The sequence below is a fragment of the Colias eurytheme genome, chromosome 23 (assembly GCF_061535395.1).
Source record: "Colias eurytheme isolate Ceu_HAF_F1 chromosome 23, ilColEury1 Martin Lab GWU primary, whole genome shotgun sequence".
NCBI lineage: Eukaryota > Metazoa > Arthropoda > Insecta > Lepidoptera > Pieridae > Colias > Colias eurytheme.
This window is the reverse complement of record NC_143002.1, coordinates 943,739-969,308: the sequence shown is the minus strand read 5'-3', so window position 1 is coordinate 969,308 and position 25,570 is coordinate 943,739. Positions and strand designations below refer to the sequence as shown.

General features: G+C 35.4%; 1 protein-coding gene across 2 annotated transcripts in view; it reads right to left on the bottom strand.

Annotated features, from left to right (window-relative positions):
• Positions 1-25,570, bottom strand: part of CtBP (C-terminal binding protein) — a 110,356-nt gene that overhangs the window by 52,947 nt on the left and 31,839 nt on the right. The window contains exons 1-2 of one of the 2 annotated variants that reach the window (XM_090115450.1): positions 22,463-22,982; positions 9,227-9,257 (exon numbers count right to left, since the gene is read on the bottom strand). The gene's annotated coding sequence lies outside the window, so the exon portion shown is untranslated. Of the gene's footprint in view, positions 1-9,226; positions 9,258-22,462; positions 22,983-25,570 lie in introns of those variants that run through there. The other variant, XM_090115449.1, reaches the window with a different exon arrangement.

The following is a 25,570-nucleotide window of genomic DNA, read 5'->3' as shown; positions in this document are numbered from 1 at the left end:
TACAAATAAAGCCCGAGTTGGGACGCGCCAAGGGCAATGAATACTAACTGCTACTATCCACTTTACCCAGGGATGTCGACGCCTATACTATAGGTCAATATTCCTCTAAGTAGGTATAAATATATTTTCTCTTATCTTTTGAATAGATTATAAAGTGCGATCCATACGCAGGTACATATTTATGTTGAACTTATAGAGCAGGCTCCAAGGAGATGTTCGTTTGCAAAAATCGCGGACCTAAATATGACTTCTGATATATATTGTATAGATCCCAGACATCCTATAGACAGATGTTGCCAACCAGTTTTGTGGTCCCCCTGCCCGCACCCCGGTAATTAAATATGGCATACAAAGAAAAAAATAAAAATTTCCAAAACATGCTGTGTGGGGTATCAAATGAAAGAACTTATTGAGTAGATCACGAATATATAGCATACTATGTACATTTCTTACACTTTCTCTAAGATTTTTTAGAAAATTTACGAAAATGGTCCATTTTGGAGTTAATTTTTAACCACTATAGATTGAAAACTCATGAATATATTTTTTAAATTATTATTTTAAATATTTAACAATAGTCCATTGTTTATGATTCAATAGTTCGTAATATAATATAAGTGAGCTATGTGGTGGATTTGATGAAAATAACTATATACTATATGAACTTGAAAATATACTCGCCATCTTTGAATGCTCCCCCCACTCCCCCATGCAACTATTTCACTGTACGAAATATTGAATCATAAACAATGGACTATTGTTAATTATTTAAAATAATAATTTAAAAAATATATTCATGAGTTTTCAATCTATAGTGGTTTAAAGTTAACTCAAAAATGGACCATTTTCGTAAATTTTCTAAAAAATCTTAGAGAAAGTGTAAGAAATGTATATAGTATGCTATATATTCGTGATTTACTCAATAAGTTCTTTCATTTGATACCCCACACGGCATGGTTTGGAAATTTTTATTTTTTTCTTTGTATGCCATATTTAATTACCGGGGTGCGGGCAGGGGGACCACAAAACTGGTTGGCAACATCTGTCTATAGGATGTCTGGGATCTATACAATATATATCAGAAGTCAGATTTAGGTCCGCGATTTTTGCAAACGAAACTCCACTGAGAGTCCGGTCTATTAGCCCTTTTGGAGTTTCATGTTTAATAAAAAAATCTTCTTATAAATTCATACCCATTCAAAATTCGTCATATTCTTCGAATGTGTCATACACTACATCTTATTAGCATAACGAGACAACCAATGTAAATTTAATCGTCTCACTCAACAACTTTTTTTAGGTAATACCGAACTATTAATTAAGTGAAAGCTCCTCTTATTATAGATATCATTTTAAAAATATATTTTTCCCATATTTACACACAAAACAAACAAAAACTAAACACTAAGCTTGAATCTTTTCCCCAGAGACTGCGATTCGATTTAAAAACTTTTATTACCCACTCATAAATATACATGGATAGACGCAAAATTCACAGAAACACTCCACACGAGGTTAATGAATGGCATATCACACAGGTAATACATATATCGCAACGGGCAAGAAAAACACGCCACCGTTAATGAGATACTATGAATCGGAAAACAACCACACCTATACATATATATAAAACATGTTATGTTGTGTTGTGAATGACTGTATTAATTAATTACTAACTTGCTCATTAATAACAGGCTATTTAAGTATTTAATGTTGGTCTTATTTTTTTTTAATAAGGAAAAATGCGTCTCAATCCACATCGGAACTGAAGCGTGTAATGAAAACTGTTACCTATTTTTTTAAAGTTTGTTTTGCTGTCCTCTTTATAAAAGTTACGTTCAAAATACGCAAAAAAAAAAAAAACTAAAGAGAATCAAGATTACATTTTTAATTGAATTTAAATGAGGTACCTAGTAGTATGCTAAAATTCGTTGAAATAAATTTTAACTTCAATTCATTTATTTAACCAAGTACCTAAACACAAATACATGAAAAATTCAATCCAATCGTCAAAATAACCGAATATCTTTTTAAATATATATTTTAGCTTCATTCAGTTGGCCAAAACGTATAAACTCAACCACAAAATGACCGTCTCCTACGACTTCCCGTATTTCCCTTTTTAATTACCATAAAGAAACAAAAATGTATTCAGCCAAACCGCTGGGAAACTATTCGCCATTTTCCTATGTATCTATTGAATGAGCCTAGTTTTGTTTTTCCACGACTTGTCGTCAGCCGCGACTCGGAAAATGTCGTGTTGCAAACAGGAAAATATCAACAGAATCTTTATTATGCTAACAAACATACAGCGGATCGCCTATTTAAATGTATCTATACAAATATTTATAATATACGTACAGAGGTTTGCAAAATATAAGAAAATAATACGCTACGTATAGAACCTTTCATATTTATAAAGCCACAAAAAATATCCGAACAAATTTTAAAGGATTTTAGTATTTTACCCTCGTCACATTTCCAAATATTATGTCCCAAAAAACACGTCTAAAACCAGTAAGTATATACTCGATGAAATATTTTTATCTTACGTTTTATATAAACCCGAAATAAGGGTAATAAGTCGCCGCCATAACTTTCAACATCAACCAATGAACGCGCGCAAACATTCGTAGACGTATTACGGAAACATTTTTCAGTTTACCCGCATTTAGAGTGAAACATTTCCCCCGTGAAAAGGCCGGCCGGGATAAATGAATTAAATTCTTTATTAAACAACGTCTAAAACGCGCATTCAAGATATTCATCCCTTTAGAATTTCGCGGAACCGCAGCGGGCGCGACACGAATAGTTTTGTGCAAAATAAATAACCGACGCATCTCGCTCGCTCGCAGTCATTTGCGATATTCACAACTCGCCATTCAAACTGATAAAAGCGATGATGCGATTCTCGACTGTTGCACGAAAACAATAAGAGTTAGTTTGCGGTGAACCTTGTTAAAGGATTAAAATTCACACATACGGAGTGTACATTCTATAGTTGTTTTAGTCGCATGTTTCGTAACGGTACATAACGTGATGAATGCCCGCCGTGCTTGGCAACAAACGATAGATTCGTAGAAGAATAACGCTAACTGCTAAGCGAGCCGAGCGGATACTTCCTATTTTAGTTTAACTAAAAGGAACAACAAATTGTCATGTCAAACCAAATTTAGTTAAAACATGCTTCAGATTAGTAATAGAGATTTCAAACGGTTAGTTGTTTTGCTAACATCCAATTTCAACATTATTCATGGTCTCTATCTCTAATAAGCTTTTTAAAACTACAATCATATCAAATAAATACGCTTACTTTATTTCTATAACTTGTTCTGCATTGAGTACACAAGTGAAAACTCGTACTCGCACACAATAAATCCAATCTCGCAGTGTACATTTCCAATGGGCTTTAAATATATCTAGTCCGGTGGAAATATAAGAAGAAATCATTTGCGGCACTCGCATTTTACTTTCCGAGTCCGTGAGCACGCCTCGACGTTTCTTGCTCGGCCACTTTGAAGGAAAATGGCTTTTATAGCTAGTGTTTAAGGTGAATAATCGTGTGGCGACTGTATACTCGTGCGGTTGTGTAGTGAGAGCCGACGGCGTTGCCTCCAGCATTTTCCTGTTAAACGTGTCTCCCACATAAAAATACCTACCCACATCTATATAGGAGCTGACGGCAAATTGTGTTACGTTAAAAGAGCCGATGCCAGATTTGATTTCGTCGGAATCAAAGCTCTCCCGATAGTGTATTGTAGGTATAGGTACGGGGTTGGGGCTATTGAAACGTTATTGGGAGTTATTGTGCCGTTTGAGTGGCAATAAACGTAAAAGAGCTGAACGAAAATTGATATTATGAAAGAATTTACCAAGGATTATAAAAAAGTTTTGGTTTCGAGGTAACGTATTCACAAACATTCATTCATATCTCAACGAAAATCAGCAATAAACAAATAAACAACAATAACAATTAACATCGAAAACCGCCACCAATAACACTAATGAAATCGACACTGACCTTTACAGAAAAACGCACCCAAATGTTTTAATTGATTAATCGCCATATTCCATATCCACATATACATATACTTGGCTTATTTACATATAGGTACATATACAAATAAGTACGTACATATGTACAGTTGGTAACACGAGCCGCGAGGGCGTCACCGTACTCCATACGATATCATGTAGACATATAACATTTAATAGACTACACGTGTGCCGTCTATTATGTTTAAGTACATTTATCATACGGTTGAAGAGAGATGATACGATCAGCAAATACGTTTGAACAAATATGTTTGTTTATTTGAAGGAATACAGTTTAGAAAAACATCTCATTGCGTTTGATGTTATTTGATTCAGAGAAAGGAAGTGAGTGAGTCAAATCTTTAGTATGTACTAGATTTTATATGCTCAGAAATTAATTAAAGCCAATAAAAATCTACTTAAAATTAACCGTACCTATTTTACACTGAATATCATATTATATATACTAAATACACATCAACTAAACTTTTAACACTTCTTTCATACTATTATTTCCTTTACAACCCACATTGCTCATACCATACTCATCATTTCCATGAACTGGACCAAAGCAAGGTGCCGTACCTACCGTTCCGCAGTATTCAAATAAATAAAAATACGTACATATAAAATATAAATCTCTTAAACAGCCATACATACGCCCGCACCCCGTCGTACATGCAATTACCATGTCAACACGTGTCGCTGTATTGCATAAGCGCGTATAAATAACTGATATATGACGTTTGATTATATTTATAGATGTAGCAATGCAATTTGGCTGTTGTACTTACGACGAATACAATCCACCATACTAATTGATTACTGCGTATCAAGTTTTACGTTAGTATAAGTCAGTGTAAAACGACAAGGAATAATTTTCTTTCTTCCTTTATTTTAACTTCCACCTTATAAATATTATCCTGAAAACGTAATAAATACTGAATTTATTACACTCTCAAAGGCACAAACTTGTCCTCTTTCACATTTCAACAAACTGACATCTATTATCACGAGAAAATTTGCTGCCAAATACACAAAAAGAAATGTCACACACTGTCAACGTAATTAATGTGCTCACTGAGAAACGTCCGAAGCGAACTCACATTTCACTATTTATATAATTTACTACATGCGTGCAATAAATACATCCACCTATATACATACATACACACACACTAGTTGTGCCCCGAATCCGTAGTCCCTTGAGATTAACGCATTCAACGAACAAACTCTTCAGCTTTATAATATTACTAACACTTACATAAAAAGAATTGTAACGTAGAAACATGTACATACACATACACCTAATTGTACACACACATACATTTTAGTTGCTAGCGCGTCTTGGGAATTAGTAGCTTGCGATGATTTGTTGCGCGGTTCGTTCATAATATAACATTGGAGACACTATGCTATATATCATTTGCACGGAGACAGATGTTAGAGGCGCCTTATTAGGGCATGCAGAACCGAGTCCGGTTCCAAGTTTCTGAAACCCGGTTCCAAATCGAGCTCAGAACCGGGTAGAACCGGGTTACCCGGTTCTTCTATAATACCTCGGAAAAAAATATGAAATTAAACCAAAGTAACTGTAAAAGTACCTGATGGGCCTTTTATTTTACGGGGCTTGTGTCTTATTTTATTTAATTAATAAAGAAACAAAATTTCAATACTTCTCTTTATTTATCAGTCTTATAAAAGTACCTTGTTATCATAATATCACATATTAACTTAAACCTTATGCATTAAGGGGCTGACAAGACCAAATTGAAGTTATTTGAGCAGTTTTTTAAGAAAAGATATTTATTCTAGCCCATCAAAAAAAAATATATGTGAGTATTCATCATATTTCGAAGACCGTGGACGGACTCGATACATAATTGGACGAAATCGGCTCGATTAAAAAATTATTGCAAAGATTGGTCTTAAAATCATCATTAAACGATTCTATGTGTTTATTTTTTTGACGTACGGGTCTGCAATTTAAAACACGAAGTCAACATATTCATACCTGAACCTCTAACGAGTCATATTTCGCATATGACCCACACTTTTCCTTAAATCACATATTTTCTTCTACGATTTGGGCCCGCCCAGTAACAGTGATATTGCGCTCTCGTTTGCGCACACTGTCCAATTGTATGGGAGTAAACGAGAGCGCAATCACTGTTAAATTTGGTCTTGTCAGCCCCTTAACTGCAAACTGTAAAGCAAAAAACTGGCCAAGTGTGAGTCGGACTCGCGCTCCGAGGGCTCCGAACAAACCTAATTTTTATAATGTTGTAACTTTAAAATTTATGTTTCTAGGAATTTTTCCTTTATCTGTGTTATAAGACGTTACTTTTACCAAATTTAAAGGCTCTGTGTTCATGAGAAGTACCCTGTAGGTTTTGAGTCCCATGCGAATGTCGAAATTTGCGAAAATTTACATCATTTACGGCTGTATCTTTTGATGCGTTGGCTTGTGAGTTTGACTTTTTCACAGCATCAAGGGACCGAAGACTCAAGTCTTCGGTCCCTTGATATCGATATAAATTTCAGTTTGATACCAAAAACAAAAACATGACTGGATCATTATATGAAACAGTAAAATCATCAGCTTTTCAAATTCACGAAAAATGTAATAAAAATATTTCAGTAGCCTAATTTTTGTCATTTTCGAAGCCTAATTTTTTTTGGTAATACACCCGTAGGAAACTTATAGCATCTAAGGTTAGACAACCAATCAGAGCCACGCTTGAGGCGTGGCACGAAAATTCGCGATGCACGTGAGTCTGACGTTGCCAGATAGAATAAATTTGCTAAAATAATGCAGCAAAATATAAATAATACTTTAGATTTTAATATTTTGGTCGGAACCGGGAGAACCGGGTTTCATACTATTCAGACCCGGTTCTCAAGATCATCAAAAAACCCGGGTTTACCCGGGTTTTTCGGAACCGGGTAAACCCGGGTGCATGCCCTACGCCTTATCTAATACTAGCGTTGTAATGGGCAGACATACTCCTACTAGCAATAGTTATAAATTACTGCATTTGTGTAACTATGGAGAAACATGGTTACTAGTAAAGTTGTGGTATGGATGATTTAAAAAGCTGTGTGTCATAAATATAATATTGTTCATGTATGGAAAAATTAATGAAACAGATGTGACATGCATCTGTCCCGTATCTATTAGAATCAATTAGAAAGACCTCAAAGGAAATTGCGTATACATGAAATGAAATGAAATGAAATAATTTATGACACATGCTTATTATTAAAATATTTAAGTAATGATTGCGTGTGCTTGTAAAATTTATTAAATAAGTAATAAATAGGACCTCCAAGAATATACAACATGTAACGTGCGTATTATAATAAATAATAATATTTAATGATTACGTTTGCTTGTAAAATTTATTAAAATAGTAGTTTCATTAAGATTTTTTGAAACCGAAAAACGTTTACGTTGATGCTCGCATCAAGCTAATCCTCTTTTATTCAGTTCATTCTCTCATCATACAACTGTAGCTAAAATAATAAATGCCAACCTACCTACGTAATCACTTGCAATTATCATCATGTTTATTAAAGCTCACATAAAGAGAGAAAATTTGAGTGGATATGCAAGTTAAGCGCGTCACACACGATGAAGATACTATAATATTTTATCTTAAGTTACTGTTATATTTTATATCACAGTATCTTAACGCATCCGGTATCAGCGTTCGGACCATCATTTTTCTCTTTGTCATTGCGTACTAAGACTCCTGTAGAACCGCCATCCTGTTACAAATGACCCACAAAATTTCGCGTCATTTGTAACAGGATGGCGGTTCTACAGGGGTCTTAAGTACGCAATGACAAAAAGAAAAATGATGGTCCGAACGCTGATACCGGATGCGTTAAGATACTGTGATATAAAATATAACAGTATCTTAAGATAAAATATTATAGTATCTTCACCGTGTGTGACGCGCTTTATTCCTTCCAACGGGAAGGAATAACTTACTTAATAATAAGTATAAGTAGTAATACTTATTTAAATATATTAAAACCTTGCAAGTAAAACAGGCATAGATTTAAACCAAACTAAACTAACAATTAACCAACAACACAGAGAGACAGCCGAAAACAAATAGTGCATCTTCAAGAATTTTACCAAAATCATTTCTACACAACACTGCGTGGCTCAAGCCAAACAAAATACGTGTATAAATTATAAACAGGTAGGTAGGTAGGTAGAAACACACACGTTGCGATGTATGTCGGATTCCTGAGCCAAAATAACAAAACCGCTTGCAGACGATCTAAAATTAGTCGACGCGAATATTTTTGTCGTTGCCCGTGTTGTGTTGTTAGAATATTTTTACGTGCGTCGCGCAAAACAAATCTCGCAAATTTACCTCGCGTGAAATGTGTCGGATAAGTTTATTTATGATTATTTGATACGCAAAAATACGACATTTGTGTGAATCAAATTGAAAGAGCGCTTTATTTTCTTTGAAATATTATAAATCTAAAATGTTTGTTTGAACGCGCTTATCTCAGGAACTACTGGTCTGATTTTTTAAATTCTGGCGGTGATATATGTCCCAATTATCGAGAAAGGCTATAGTATAGCATCATGCTAAGACTAACAGGAGCGGAGCATTGCGGGTAAAACTGCGGTGCACAGTTAACTTAATAATATAAACGATACAGTTCCATTCTCTCGTGAATCCTTTCATACAATCTCAACCTTGAATTAATTCGCGTCGTGATGAAACTAATTATCTCAAAATCAAGACATTCACGAACAAATTGCGTTTGATCTTAGCGTAATGCGATTTAGACATCTCTAATGTAGTCTGTGTGCTTAATGAGCTACATTGCTTTAACAGGGTTAGGTCTTGATAATATTATAATTAAACGATAGTAATTTTAGTTAGATATATTAAACTCAGAAGTATGTATAATAAGATAAGTAGTTTTGCCTGTATATAATACATAGTATAAGGAGCAACAATATTAACTACTTCTTATAGAAATGTATCTGTTATTCCTATAAAACAGGGCACACGAGTCTATCGTCTATTTATAAATATAATTATCCTATAAATGAAAACAAACACATCTATTTATGGTACACGATCCCCCTTTTACCCCCTACTCAATATTTAAAGTTTCAACACATACAAGTCAACAAAAAAACATCCATACTTACAGTTATAGTCCGCGATCGCTCCGTACACAATCTGCAACAAACACAAAACGATTACGTCAATTATAAAGTGTCGTAAGCGACGGTATTATACACAAGTTTCTTATTCTAAAACTACACAACAAGTTGTTAGCGAATTTCGCTCATCCACGATGTAGTTATGCACTTAATATCAACTTGTGCTGCGCGTAATGAGCGAACGCTATTTACAGAGTGTCATCCGTGATCGAAATATCACAACTTGCTATTTGTCTATACAAATATTATAAAGAGGAAAGGTTTGATTTTTTGTTTGTTTGTTTGTTTGTATGAATTGAATAGGCTCCGAAACTACTTGGCAGATTTGAAAAATTCTTTCACTGTTGGAAAGCTACATCATTTCTGAGTGACATAGGCTAGGTTTTATCCCGGAAATCCCACGGGAACGGGAACTATGCGGGTTTTTTTTTGAAAACGCGGGCGAAGCCGCAGGCGGAAAGCTAGTAGTGTATAAAGTTTAACGTGATATCGAGGTACCTTGAATGATAGTTTACAAAAGTACAGTAAGTTCATAGAGACTAATGAATCCTACCAATGCCAATGTAATAAACGCGAAAGATTGTAACGAACGTTACACGTAAACTACTGGACGCATTTGGTTGCAGCTTTAGAATAATATAGGTCATAGGCACATTAAGAATAACACATGAGCTGATGAGGCACAGCTAGTAACATATTATAATTATTATTTTAATCATAACAACACACGTGCATGTCTCAGTTTAATTTAAAAACAAAACATTACAATTAAATTTTAAAAACATTGACATTTCCAACACGTTATTCTTTCAATTTTCCATTCCAACAGACAAGAAATAGAAAAGTCCGTCCGTCAATCAGTAACTTTCATTGGGATCGTTAGACACGGCTCGAATATCTTTCACGCCGGCTAATAGCGCTTCGATCACGCACAAAAGAGACGAAAATCAACGGCCGTGATAAACCGGTTATTCTTCATACATTAACTGCAAATATTGCCTTTATTGTTATGGGAGTAAGGTGTATATTGTTATGTGTATAGAGAACAGCATCAGTTAATGCCAGATCAAAGGGAATTATTAAACGATTCCATCTCGTGGCTGCATGCGTCTCTGTAAATACGTGTTCGGCTATCAACATGAAAGCGTGCATGTTTTAACCGACCCATACAAAAAAGAGACAGGTGATTAAGAACCTGAATATTTCGTTCAATAAGATTGACTTTACTTTATAAGTAAATTCCAAGTATTTTTTTACTAAATCGTCTTATTCACAACTAAAAAGAGACACTATCCGTTACCAATACGCAACAAATTAATCTATTTCTCGACATTTCCACATCTACATACAAACGTAAAAGCCACAATATATCGGGCAGTGAGACAGTACAACACAGACGTAACTCGATACCTACAATCTACATATACAAATTACAATACAGTATACCTACATCTAACCACCGGTCGACACTAGAAGAGGAATGGAACAATGCGCATAAAAAATCAATAAGGCCGATCCGGCCTTCGGCGAGGTCGAATGACCCGTATCGCCTCGTCGCTTAGGGCTGTCCGCGTGGGGAAAAAAGTGTTTACTCGATCTAACAATAAACAATACGTTGCAGAAACACAAGACTGCGTTTCTATGAATTTGTATGCACATAATATTTCTATGAATTTCTTTGAAATATTATAAGTTTTCCTTGGTAAGTAAGTAAGGTAAATTATTATAAGTCATGACAATTCCATGTTAAGATTCGTTTTATAAGATTAACAAGTGTTCGCAAGAACTGTAATTTTATGTTTTCAAATTTTGCTTCAACAAAATATTAAATAATAAAAATATAAACAATGAGCACCCAAAAAAATTGATACGTATTTTTTAGAAAAAAAAAACCGCATGAATTTCAAACAGTCGACAACCCTCGAATCACGTCACAATGGGAAGATGGCGGACGCTACACTTAGGGCGTTTGTCCACTACAAGGAATTTTACGGTCCGGCATTCCGATTTTTTACGGTCCGGTATGGCACGCCATTAATCTATATACTAGCTTGTGCACTATACGTAATTTTACTGTCCGACATTTTACTTTTCCCTATTCCGGATGGTTTTTTGTGTCTACGAGTCGCTGTAGGTATAATTGTTTTCGAATGCCCACTTGCTTGGATTTTACTGTTTTTACTGCATATGCCAATTGAAAGCAAGCTCTTGTTTTACTTTCTTTTAGTTGGCAATGAGATTTGTGAAGTCGGTATTGTTATTTTATATACATTGACCAAGCATTCACCTATAATTATTATCTAAGTAAGTGTTGGTAAGTTAAAGTTCAAGTGGGAATAGCTTTAGCTCTTCGTCACCGATTAAAATAAATAAGTGAAACACGCATTTTAAATCTCTTACGGAACTTTACTTTTTATTATAACGAAGTACATAATATAATATTTCACCTTCTATATTATTTTTTACTCGTTTCTTGTAAAATGCAAAAACAATCATTTATGATAGCATTATACCGCCAAACTTCCTTGAACTGTACCGCACTGATCCGAGTAAAGACGGACAGGTGCACAAGCAATTCATCGGTTTTTTCATGCCACACCGGACCGTAAAAAATCGGAATGCCGGACAGTAAAATTCCTTGTAGTGCACAAGCGCCCTTAATTTCTCTCTAATGGACCCGTTTTCGCCTTGAACGCTAAGCATGTCTTTAAATAGAACTTACGCAACGTGACTCTTAATTTTACGATAGTTGTGGCTTTTATATTATTAATTAAAAGGCATTTCATTGAATAGTTCACTTTATTGTGTGAAAGTTGTAAACGTGAATCGGAACAGCTTTCTTTCCTCAATTATTCGTCCAATTTAAACCAATTCTGTTCGGTTTTTGCGTACAAAACGTACAATCAAATAAATCAATAATAATATTAATTGACGGCAGATCAAACACACCCGCGCGCCTGTCATAACACGTTATAATTTAAACAACAATCCTGTTCAACAAACAAACGAAATAAATGTACCTACATACACACACGTCAATTAAACGCACACAGCCAAAGATGTAGCACGATCAAGCCCCCTTGATCCATTCGAGTCGTCACACTAAACCGTCGCTTATCATCGTACACAAACAACACAATCACACGCCGATAACGTGGTTCTAGAGAAAGGAGAAATAAAAAAATTCAAATCCTTGGCTACATTTCAAATAGTTCGCCGCGGCGCATCGTGCCAAGTGCAATATTTTTAGATGGCCCGTGACAGAGCGAAATTTTCTCTACTTATACGTAAGCGTTTGTATGCAGTTCAATGGTTCATTCAGTTTGCGGCTAATGCGTTTCTTATAGTTTGTTACTACGAATGATATTTCGACGGAAAGTGAAGGCGTAAAGTAGGTTTATTAGCGGACTATGGACTAGACTTTTTTCAAGTGAAATGTTTATCTAAAATCATGTTATCATCGAAGATTACCTGCATGAAAATTTCTAAAACACGTTTTTTCACAAAAGTAGATGTAATATTATCTCTTCAGATATTTCATATACATACATTGCAACAAATTGTGTAATTCGGCGCATTCACAACTATAACAATTACATATTGCCATCGTCTAGAAAAATTAGTTACGAAGAATAAGGCATATTATATTCTTATCATCTTAAAACATATAAACTTTCAATCCACACACAACCAACCGGCACACATTACCCTACACGCTGCATTACCGACAAACAGTAACAAACACAAATATGAAAGCTTCTAGAAAGCATGTCGCAAATCCTGTGAATTCGCCCCGAACCCGAAAACAACCCTCGAGAGGTCGCGTGCCGTGAACGAAAGCCCTCCACGCTCACCGTCTCTCATACAAAAATCCTTGTACAGTATAAATTATACTCGAGAAATTCGTCGACTCCATTCTCAAAGGCGGAGAATAAGCGCTTTTTATGTTATCAACGTTTTTAATCGTATGCCGTAGTGGATGTAAGATTATTCGTGACCTTACCCACTTAAAGTTAACAGCCACTGACTTGCAAGCTAGTTGTTTTTGTAATGACATAACGACACAACCATGCCACACGATACGAATATTCACTAACTGAAATATTACGAGATTACCCGGCAAAGATTCTACAAGACACTTAGGTATAAAAAGTAATAAAAAATAGTTTACGTACCTAGATACCGAATATACGAATAATCCTGACAATCTTGCGTGCGGTTAATAGTTCATTTACATATATCATGAATTCATTAGATAGTTTTACTTTTAATGAAAATAGTATTGTTATTATATTATATGGAGATAGTTTTAAATTAAAAAAACATGACATAGATATAGGATTTCAAAAAATGTTAAAAATTAGTAGTGAGACAAAATGCAAATTTATGTTGTGTACATTACCATATTTGCCTGGTTTGACACAAAATCAATATAAATTTATCTATAATATTAACTTGAAATTATATAATTTAACAAATCATCATAGTGATGCATTTATATATTTTGACATAAATTCTTGTATTAAATCTTTTTGTTTGACAAAGAATACAGTGTATCTGCCATTTAGATATAAGAGAGAACTTGCTATGTTAATAGCATATAAAATTATTAACCAGTCTGGTACATGTTTAGTATCAGACCCCAGATCTACTATAATTTTATGTAGTAGTAATTATATTATACATCAACCTAGTTTAAGTGTTGACAGACAATCTAGCCCTAAGCTAGATTTAAACTAGTTTATAAGACAACAGCTAAGCAGTCTTTTTCTATTGTGCATCAAAATATTCAAGGCTTGGCTAGCAAATTATTAGAAATAGAATTATTTTTAAATCATAATAGAATTAAAATATTTTGTGTAACAGAACATTGGCTTAAACAATGTCAGTTGTTAATAAATATTGATAATTATAAATTAAAAAGTATATACTTTAGAACAAACGCTATTCATGGAGGTTCTCTTATTTTTGTACACAATAGTTTAAAATGTAAGGAACGAACTGACATTGTTAGCCTTTCTGTAGAACGGACCATTGAACTGTCCTGTGTGGAGCTGGAGCGTTATATTATTGTTTGCGTTTATAGACCCCCTTCCAGTGACTATAATATGTTTGAGACAGTCATGGAAGAAATATTAAAGCGTTTAAGTAGGAGTAAAAAAAAAGTTATAGTATGTGGTGATTTTAATATTGATATACTTTTACAAACACAAACGGCAACACGAATTGTTAATTTGTTTCAGTCATTTAATCTGTATAAACTTTTTAATGAACCCACACGAATTACACCTACTTCTGCAACCTGTATTGATAATATATACTGCGACTGCAACTGTTTAGAGAAAAATATTCTCAATACACTCACTTCGGATCACTGTGGCCAGAAAGTAGTTTTTGAATGGGATTGTTTACCTGAATTTAAAAGAATTAATGTTAGGCCTATAACTAAAAAAGGCATTAATAAATTTAGAGATAATATTAATAAAAGCCGGCCCGTACTGAATGATCAATCCTGTCATAATAATCCTTGTGAAATGTTTAAAAATCTTTTTAATTTAGTGCATAATGAATTTGAAAAAATATTTACAGTTAAATCTTTAAATATTACCAAGGATTTACCATTTAGTAAATGGGCGACACCTAGCATACATAGGTGTAGGATCGTTCTTTATGAGTTATATGGTATGAAGCAATATAATAAAGACCCATCTTTTCTTAGTTATGTTAGAAATTACTCAAAAACTTTTAAAATTGTTTGTTTTACTGCGAAGCGTTTGTATATCAGAGATAAAATACGCGACTCCGATAATAAAGTTAAAACAGTTTGGTCTATTATTAATGGTGAAATGGGTAAAAGCAAATCAAGTAATACCATAAAACTTGTTAATAATGGCATGGTTATTGACAAAAATGCTGATGTTGCGCTTGCATTTGAAGATTTCTTTAGTAGTGTCCCTGCTAGCATTACTAATAATTTAAATTCGTCTTCAGCACTTGCAGAGACCTTTTTGAGGGACCATGTTGCGGGGTGCAGCACATTATTTGAATTGCGACACGTAACTGCTAATGATATTGTTACAGCCTTTAAGACACTAAATTTAAAAAATACTTGTGATCTTTGGGGAATGTCCGTAAATTTAGTTAATAATATAATAGAAAATATTGCGAACAATTTAGCTTTTATATTTAATAAGTGTTGTGACTATGGTACATTTCCTAATTTATTAAAGCTTAGTAAAGTTATACCTCTATTTAAGAAAGGCGATCAAGAAGACTGTAACAACTATAGACCTATCTCGATTTTACCAACATTAAGTAAGGTATTCGAAAAGTTAATATTAAACCAATTGACTAGTCACTTTGCATCTAATAATTTGCTGCACACCAAACAGTTTGGTTTCACAAAGGGGCGCTCAACCACAGATGCTGGAGTTGCACTACTAACACATATATATAAGGCATGGGAAAACTCAAAAAATGCTTTGGGGATATTTTGTGACCTCTCCAAGGCATTTGACTGCGTTGAACATTGTACCTTATTGCGTAAACTTAATCACTATGGGATTAAAGGACAAGCTCAGAACCTCATAGCCTCATACCTGCATGATAGGATACAAACTGTAGTTGTTAATGGAGAACGTTCTAGCGGTGCGTCAATTAACATTGGTGTTCCACAGGGATCTATTTTAGGACCCTTCTTGTTCTTGGTATATATCAATGATCTACCTTATTATTTACAGGATAGGTGTGAAATAGTTCTGTTTGCAGATGATACCTCATTAATATTTAATGTGGATAGGCATGACCCAAATGTTGACGAAGTGAACAGTGCTCTTTTACACATATCCGACTGGTTTACTGCTAATAATTTATTATTAAATGCCAAAAAAACAACTTGTGTTGAATTTTTACTACCAAACGTTAAAAAGTTAAGCAGAAATATTACCTTGAACGGGGAGCTATTACACCCTACAGAATCGACTGTATTTCTTGGGTTAACATTGGACGAGAAACTACAGTGGGGAGCCCATGTCAACACCGCTGCAGGTAAGCTCAGTTCAGCAGCATATGCAGTCCGAAAGGTAAGGCATCTCACCGATGAAGATACAGCTAGATTGGTTTATTTCAGCTACTTTCATAGTATTATGTCCTATGGAATTCTACTATGGGGCAGGGCAGCAGATATAGAAACTATATTTATCTTACAGAAAAGAGCCATTCGTTCTATATATAATTTACGTGCTCGGGACTCACTAAGAGATCTCTTTAAGAATACTGGTATCCTTACTGTACCATCACAGTATATATTTAATAATATTTTGCATGTACACAAAAACGCCGACTTACACACAAGAGTAGGAGATAGACACTGTTATGGCACAAGGAACAGAAATAGAATTGAAATGCCATTTTTCCGATTAGCTAAAGTTAAAAATTCATTTATGGGTCAAGGTATACGCTTTTACAATAGAATTCCTCATAATATTAAAGAGTTTAGTAGTTCTAAATTTAAAACTTATATAAAAAATGTACTAGTTCAGAGAGCGTACTACAGTATTCAGGAATATATGGACGATAAAAACCCATGGAGGGTTGTCGCGTAAAAACCACAGGACAGTTCTTTGGCATGTTATTACAATACTTATATGTTGTTACATATGTATTTTGTAAAATTGTAAAACTGACATGATTTAAAAGAGCAACTATGGAGTTTCTTGCCGGTTCTTCTCCGTAGATACTGCTTTCCGAATCGGTGGTAAATTTTAAAATATGTAATGACGTTTCAAAAGTGCTTCTTTAAGAAGTCTAATTGAATAAATAAATGTTTGAGTTTGAGTTTGAGTTTGAGTTATTAAGATAACTAGCGACCCGCCCCGGCTTCGCACGGGTGCAATGCTGATACTAAATACACTACAGAAAAACTGTGAACGTTGTAAAACATAGCGGCCGGCCAGCCGGTACCGCCGCAAACGCTACGTCCCGCAATTTTTAAATCTGTAATATCTTCGAAAATATTCACTTAAATCATACGGTGTAAAGTGCCATATAGATCTATATTAAATGAACAATGTATTCAAGGTATTTAATTGGTTAAGGATTAATGCTGTATTGGTGAAAATCGCTTCGAAAATTAGCTATTATTTGTCGTAAAAAGTAAATGACAAAAAAATGTTATTATGGGTTATCCATAAGAGATAGACATATACCATCGCGGACTTTTCTGTAGACCTTTTCAATGTGTATAATACTTAGTACATTATTTTGATAAAACTCGTAGGGTTCAGCCTGCGTTTGCAATATAAGCGGAAACAATGTAATTTTTTACGACATCACATTAGAAACCTCAAAAATAACAGTACTTCTCCACTATTTAATGGATGTTATTATACATATAAACCTTCCTCTTGAATCACTCTATCTATTAAAAAAAACCGCATCAAAATCCGTTGCGTAGTTTCAAAGATTTAAGCGTACAAAGGGACATAGGGACATAGGGACAGGGAAAGCGACTTTGTTTTATACTATGTAGTGATATGTTGGGTCTTTAGACACGAGAATTTTAGATTTACAAGACACACAAATTACAATAACTTCACCACTTTAAAATTCACCTAACCGCACACTTCAACTCAAAATAAACCGCACATTCACATTCACCGTTTCCTATATTTTCACAGTGTCAAGACCGACGCTTTCTACCGCACCATAGTCCATAGATAGCCATGTCCAAACGAACTTGCACACAATACGGGTCCCCCACTCGGCCATCTTGTTTCTTATTGACGTGTTCGACAGACAAACAGACAAGAAATACGAATACAATAACAACAGCTGTCGCCTGTCTTTGCAGCGCACTGTTTACGTCTTTACGGCAGCTTTTCAATATTAAACAAATGCCTTTTATGGGCTTTCCGGTGCTAATATGAAATTTGTCACCGATTTATGTAATCAGTTTCACATCGTCCCTGTACCTGAATATTTCTTAAAGAAATAATGGTTTTGAAAACAATTACACTTAAATTTTATTTAAATTTTAATTCAAACATATCTTGATACTTGAACCATACACGTGACAATCTTAAAAGTAAAATTTCTCTTGACGATGAGCAAGCGAAGCGATATGCCAAAAATTACTACTTTGCACATCGAAGACGTCAATTCTTCGTCAATTCCTCCTGATACACATACACAATATTTTTACCTCCTCCTCCCGAAACTTTGATCCCTACTTTTGTGAAAAAACGTGTTATAGAAATTTTCATGCAGGTAATCTTCGATGATAAAATGATTTTAGATAAACATTACACATTGACTCTGCACTACCCGCGTTCCCAATACCAAACTACAAACCATAAAACAATACAATCACTAAACGGTACTACCCATAACCCACCTATGCAAAATATAGCAAAGTACCTACAGCAAAGCATTACAATCGTGATAAGTGTCACGAGCAAATAAATCGAACGGGTCAGCTCGGTATCGCTCCATCTAATTGGTTAAAGGCATTCCCACACTATCCTCGAACCAGTTCTCAGTTAAATGCCAACAACCGTACCTACGGAATTATCTGTTGCCATGTCGCTTGTCGCTTGTTGCCGGTTGTTGTTTACACAACGCGAACGCTCTCGAGTCGTGCATTCGAGTTTTGCAAACGTTTCAATTTATTCATTTGGGATTTGAAAACGCTCATTGTTATTGGTGCATATTATTACCTTTCAATTTGCGTAATAATGATCTTCTACAGATAGGGCTGTTTTGCTTTCTTCTTCCAATACCACACCTACACATTTCTTGTTCAATTAAGGCAGAAACAACTTAAGAACGACCATCGCCAACCATGACTAGATCACACTCAACAAGAATCCTCCCTTACACGAGTCTTACCAAACTTTTCCAACAATTAATTTGAGCAAGACATGCTACATAGCCCTCAACCGTAACAACTAACACACAGCCAAGTGTCCTGCCAAAGAAATTACATTAAAAAGCGCATTAATTACAAGAATGCTCACACAATACGCCCCGCGTACGTACTTGAGTGCGTTCACTTTACATCGACGTAGGGGCTTTCTGGCTTCTGCAAGGGTTGCCAACTTTTCATTTTTATTTACATTATTTCTCAACACTTCCTTTGATATAATAAGTGAATATAATAATATTCCACACGTCGTAATTTATTCATTGCTTCACTACATAGTATAAAACAAAGTCGCTTTCTCTGTCCCTATGTCCCTATTTCCCTATGTCCCTTTGTACGCTTAAATCTTTGAAACTACGCAACGGATTTTGATGCGGTTTTTTTAATAGATAGAGTGATTCAAGAGGAAGGTTTATATGTAGAATAACATCCATCAAATAGTGGAGAAATACTGTTATTTTTGAGGTTTCTAATGTGATGTCGTAAAAAATTACATTTTTTCCGCTTACATTGCAAACGCAGGCTGAACCCTACGAGTTTTATCAAAATAATGTACTAAGTATTATACACATTGAAAAGGTCTACAGAAAAGTCCGCGGTGGTATATGTCTATCTCTTATGGATAACCCACAATAACTTTTTTTGTCATTTACTTTTTACGACAAATAATGGCTAATTTTCGAAGCGATTTTAACCAATACAGCATTAATCCTTAACCAATTAAATACCTTGAATACATTGTTCATTTAATATAGATCTATATGGCCCTTTACACCGTATGATTTAAGTGAATATTTTCGAAGATATTACAGATTTAAAAATTGCGGGACGTAGCGTTTGCGGCGGCACCGGCCGGCCGCCCGACTATAATATATTTTATACCCGTGCGAAGCCGAAGCGGGCCGCTATGTTTTTATATACAACGTTCACAGTTTTTCTGTAGTGTATTTAGTATCAGCATTGCACCCGTGCGAAGCCGGGGCGGGTCGCTAGTTTCATATAAAACACTTGAAGATGAATCTTTACAAGCGTAACGCGCATAATATTATTTATTTAAATCAAGTTACAGAGATTCTTAGTGTTAACTTATAATAAACAGAAATTTACATTCGTAATTCCTTCATATTTATGATATTCATGAATGCCGACACTAAGAATACATCATAAAGATTATATTAAACTAATTTCAATTAATCTCTATGCATAATTATCTACCTATCCAGGAAAAATATGCTAGATAATATGGAATACAGACGTATTGTTCTCTGACGTCTTAAGTTACAAGTTCATTACGATCTTTATCTTTAATTTTTTCTTACGTGGAATTCTGCTTTAACAAAACAGATTTCATACTAAAAAGTTCGGATTCTGCTGCTGCACTACGTCTACAACTAAACTCTACATTTAAATTAAAATGAAGTTTTCTAAACTAATATCAATACTTTCTTATATCGATTTTAACACAAGCCGAAACACTAAACCTCATCCATGCTTAGTCTTAGCCCAGACATTAGGTCATACGCCCGGCACACACACACACACACACACACGTATAGTATATAACGAGAACCGGTCGAACGGCACACATACACACGTTCAGAACGAGCCGTGAGATCAAAGAAAGTTATAGTGGTGTAGGTCTAGTGTACCTATACCTACGACGTTAGAAACTCTCAAGACAGTGCTCATGTGGCTATTACAATCTTCGCTTCACGTTAAAGTTAAATACAGGCTTTAATAGCATTTCTGGGTCGTTTTTAATTTGAATAAGGTGTGAGATAAGAAATGTCCTTGTGTCGGAATAAGGACAATTCAAAGTCAAAATTATTCTAATATTAATTATCCACCTACCTTATTTGCTTTGTTTTTCTACGTTCTACAGAATTAGTCGTCCCAAAACTTTAAAGTAATATAACATCACACATATCTTGCTATTTATAATATTACGCTCCACAGTCCACACTATAATTAAAAAAAATATCACACCTTAAAGATCAATTCAGCCAACCATAAAATCACATGCATACATACATTACTAAAACTAACTGTTAAACACAAAAAATAACTTGTCTCAGTCAGTCAAAATCACTTTCGTCTGGTTACCATATCTGACCGCCACACACACACACATGGCACCTATATAGGCACAAACACATACACATACGCATTTACACGGCATGACTCGACTAGAAAGTTTTGCACTTAGCGCAGTGAACGGTGCTCTTTATTGAATTTTATCTTGAAAACGCATCTCGTCGTTACGTATGCGAAATTAAAACTTGCGAGCAAGATGACAATCTTTTCAATGCGTTTAGATTTAATTATTTGGCATCGTTACGTGAAAGATTGTATAGCTTCTACTCATAAAGCGTTTATCATAACGAAGAAAGTGGCCACCAATTTAACATGTTCACAAAGCTACATCACACTTCTGCTCTTTAAACGACTACCTAATTACTTCATAAACCTCTTCATCTATAGATACAACACGGATCTATCCATACCGGCTGGCTCAGCGGGCTTCCATATTATAGCCCGTATATAAAAAGGGCTTGCCGACACCACTACACATGCCACTCACGATTGCGCCGCGTCAGTTCATGATATACACATCACACATCATGGCGCTTTACAAGGACGATGATGAGGCATTTTTTGCGTAATGGACACGTCTTTGTTGTCTTTATGTTGTTTTATTTTATAGGTGGTGATTGGTGAAAGATAATGAGAAGCTATAGTGATGTGGCGTGAAATGTTCGCAAATAATTGCAATAATGATGTACGAGTCGAACCCTCGATAACGTTTTCTATATTATATTTAGGTACTTATATTTGATAACAATCATAAGATATTTCGTTCATTTCATTCATCCTTTAAGTTAGGAACGCGATGAAGTTTTGATGTAGCAATAAAGCAGAAGTCTGAAAACACGATATCATGTACGACCTAAAACTTTTAAATTCAATAAAAATGTTATTTATTTCAATTTTAGGTACGTATGCAAAGTAAGAGCGCATAATGTTATACATCGATAAAAAATGTATACGTATATGGAAATAGCTTAATAACATAGTGTGCTTAATATAAATTTAAAATTATTACACATCTAATACGTAGATGCATTATTTTACTTGCCCGTTAATTATTCTAATGTGTGTATACTGTATGTATGTTGTATTGTATCTTGGTTGTTACATATGTATGGATAATTTCGTGATAAACAGGTTATAAACATTGGTAATTCAAAACTTTGTGATAAGATAAGACGCGTAGTGGCCTAGAAAGTGTGTTGACTTACCCTTAAATATTGTTAATTTTATCTTCTTCACGAGAAGCCGAAATACCTAAGAGTGAACTTTAAAGACATAAGAAGTTTATTCGTTTAATAACTAAATCAAACACAAGTCTAACAAATTCCACACATCACTATAATCCTTAACTCTAACGGAAACAACACGAATGCTTCGCACGCTCGCAAACTAAAGTCCTTCAGTATCGAATCCAATCAGAGCGCGCCACGTCCGCACACCGCTAACAATGAAAACCTTTCCAAATAGGAGATCGCCTCGTACATTTTGCACGTTATCTGCCGCGCCGGCCGAATAACAATAAAGCCGCTAATTATTATTATTACTGTTCGCGCGCTCGCAGCGCGGCGCGCGTGTGTGGGTGGGCGTAATCGTCGAATTCCATGTAATCGGCGCGCACACATGCACACGCGCCGTCGCACCACGTGCGGTGACGTCGGCCCAGGTAACGACTGCGAGCTTCGAGTGCACCCACTACATGTACACGTATCGATCCCGCGATAAATTCGACACGCCGGCGAATGCAGCGGTGGCGGTCGCCTTTCACACAGGCGAAATGCAATTTACGAGCGGCCGGCTGCAGGCAGGGCGATGAGCGCGGGCTTCAAACTAGTCGCGCTGGTGAGCGCGAGCGCAGCCACGCGGCCGCCGAGAACCTTCTCGAATGCGCCGCGGCGATAGCACGTGTAATATTAATTCAGTATTTTATTAACGCAATTGCGCAACATTAGCATTGATAAGAGTAATTGTACCTCGTGTAAGGCGTAGGTGACGAGAGGTCGTCGACGCGGTGGCTATAAAATTTCACGAGTCAATTTATGCGTCGCGCACTCTGCCTATTGCTAAACCTCTGCCTATCGCCGAGGGGCGCCGTGTAGTTTGCTCGCAAGTTATGTTCGGTAACGTTTGCCGAGATACGATCAATAAGGAGATTATATCGGCTCAGTGACGCCTACGCCTCCCGGCCTATCGGAGCGCACGTCGAGACGCGAAAATTGATCAATTTGCCGTCAAGCTTAATTAAGTCTATGACGACACGCGAACGCACAGCGACGTGATTCACAATTGGGACAAAAAGCGCGCAGCAGACACTCGAAACGGGAACGTTAATGAAGCGAAAAATACAAAACGAGACTTTCGAAATATATTTTTTTACTTTTTTTTTGTTCAAGTTGTGGTCCGGAAATTTGAGTGTTTCGTCCAAAAAATGACAAAGCGGCAACAAGCGGAGCGTGTACAATCGCGTTCACCCAACTAGTCTGCCGGGGCTCGGACAAAAAGTGAATAATGACTTAGTCGACATGTACAACTGCGCTATTTCGAGACATATTTTCCTGTTGGTAATAATACCTACTAGTTATCAGACGCCGCGCACAAACAGCAAGACAGTCGCGTAAACAAGTTAGCACCGCTTCTCTTTGAAATCGACTCAACAAATTATCTCTGGACATTTGATATGTATCTCTCATCTAAATAATTCTGATAATGTATTGCCAACCGAGCCAGGGTCATTGAGTTTATTAACAGCCTATATCATGATTCAGTGTATTTGTTTATTAATAGAGCTTGTTTCGTATTTAAATGATCAGAGTATTTCAACATACATTTTGAATGAAACCGACTCCCCTCTATACTTTTCAAAAACAACATTAGAATATTATTTCATATTAACACATTCCGTCATCGATTGTACCTGTATTATGTATGTATATCGTAAACATAATATAAACGGCAGTTACCAAGTCAAAGTTTCTGTCTGCGAGCAAGCGTCCCAACTCGCAACTAGCGAGTGCACTGAAATATGTAGTTCAAAGTTGCAAACTTATGCCGCTCGACTTTATCCATAAGAAGTTTAATGAGAAAATTTACAAATACATTCGGGCGCATTAATTGCAAAAACTTTAATTAATAGATGACGTTGTGCAGCTGCAGTTTGCAATAACACAGAACTGTAAATGATTATTTATTTTATATCTACGTTTCATTGAAACATTAGCAAAAGGTTTTGGCATTAGATACACATTTAAAATTTAAATTTAGCCAAATCCATTCAAATCATCATCCATTTCAAAATTGACAAACTCTTCAATTTCAACTTCTATACACATTCCTAAGCACTGTAACATACCTACATAATTTACTTTGTATTTCTCTTACATACAAACAAAAACCAATACAAATGATACCTACTTTCAAAACAATACATGCGTTATTAACCGCCTGCATAGGAACCGCATTTCGAGAATAAGACCCCGCGATAACCTTGCGCACAAATAAAATTAACATTATTTAAAACAGACAGATACATTGTGACACAAACCCAATTTTATCAGAGCCCATTTAATTATATTACACGCGACTGGAATAACATCGGTACGCACACTTGTCCGGCCTCATCCGATTACGCGTGAATATATTCATTCAATGCCGTAAAACGAATTAATACCTGGATCCGACATGTAAATCCGAACCGCTGCGGTGTGAGCTAACTGCAAATACTTTATACATTATGTTCCACGATCAATTAATCATGCTTCTGATAAGTTTAATGTACCAATAAGAAGCAATTAAATCTGCTAATTGCGTTGCATGAAGACGAGCAAGAACCTACCACAATGATAGTTTAACACAATCATAAATACAAGTATGTATCATATAATAATCAACCACGAATCAAACACTATTCCTGTACTACGACCACCTTAGTTAACGTTATTTAAAACTATAAACACATTACACATGCATAGAAAAACAGCACATAGAAAGTAAAAGAAAACTTTTTATACTCCTGACCACTTTGGCATTAGCCCTATTCGCTTCATTTAGAAAGATATTTCTCAGCACTGCTAAAACGTTAAGCCCGTCGCTCGAGTTATATTATATACCGACCTACGTTGTCTATGTCCTATAGATGCTTTGGAGCAAACACGAAATGGGCTGGCTGGGTCGGCATGTTTCACGTTTCCACAAAACACTGACGTGACATAGTTACGATCCCCGTCCACAGCTAAACTAACGATTTGGCAAACAAATATGTATTGCGTTTTGAGAGACACGATTCGTGATATATCTTACTCGGCATTATAAATTGTGGAACT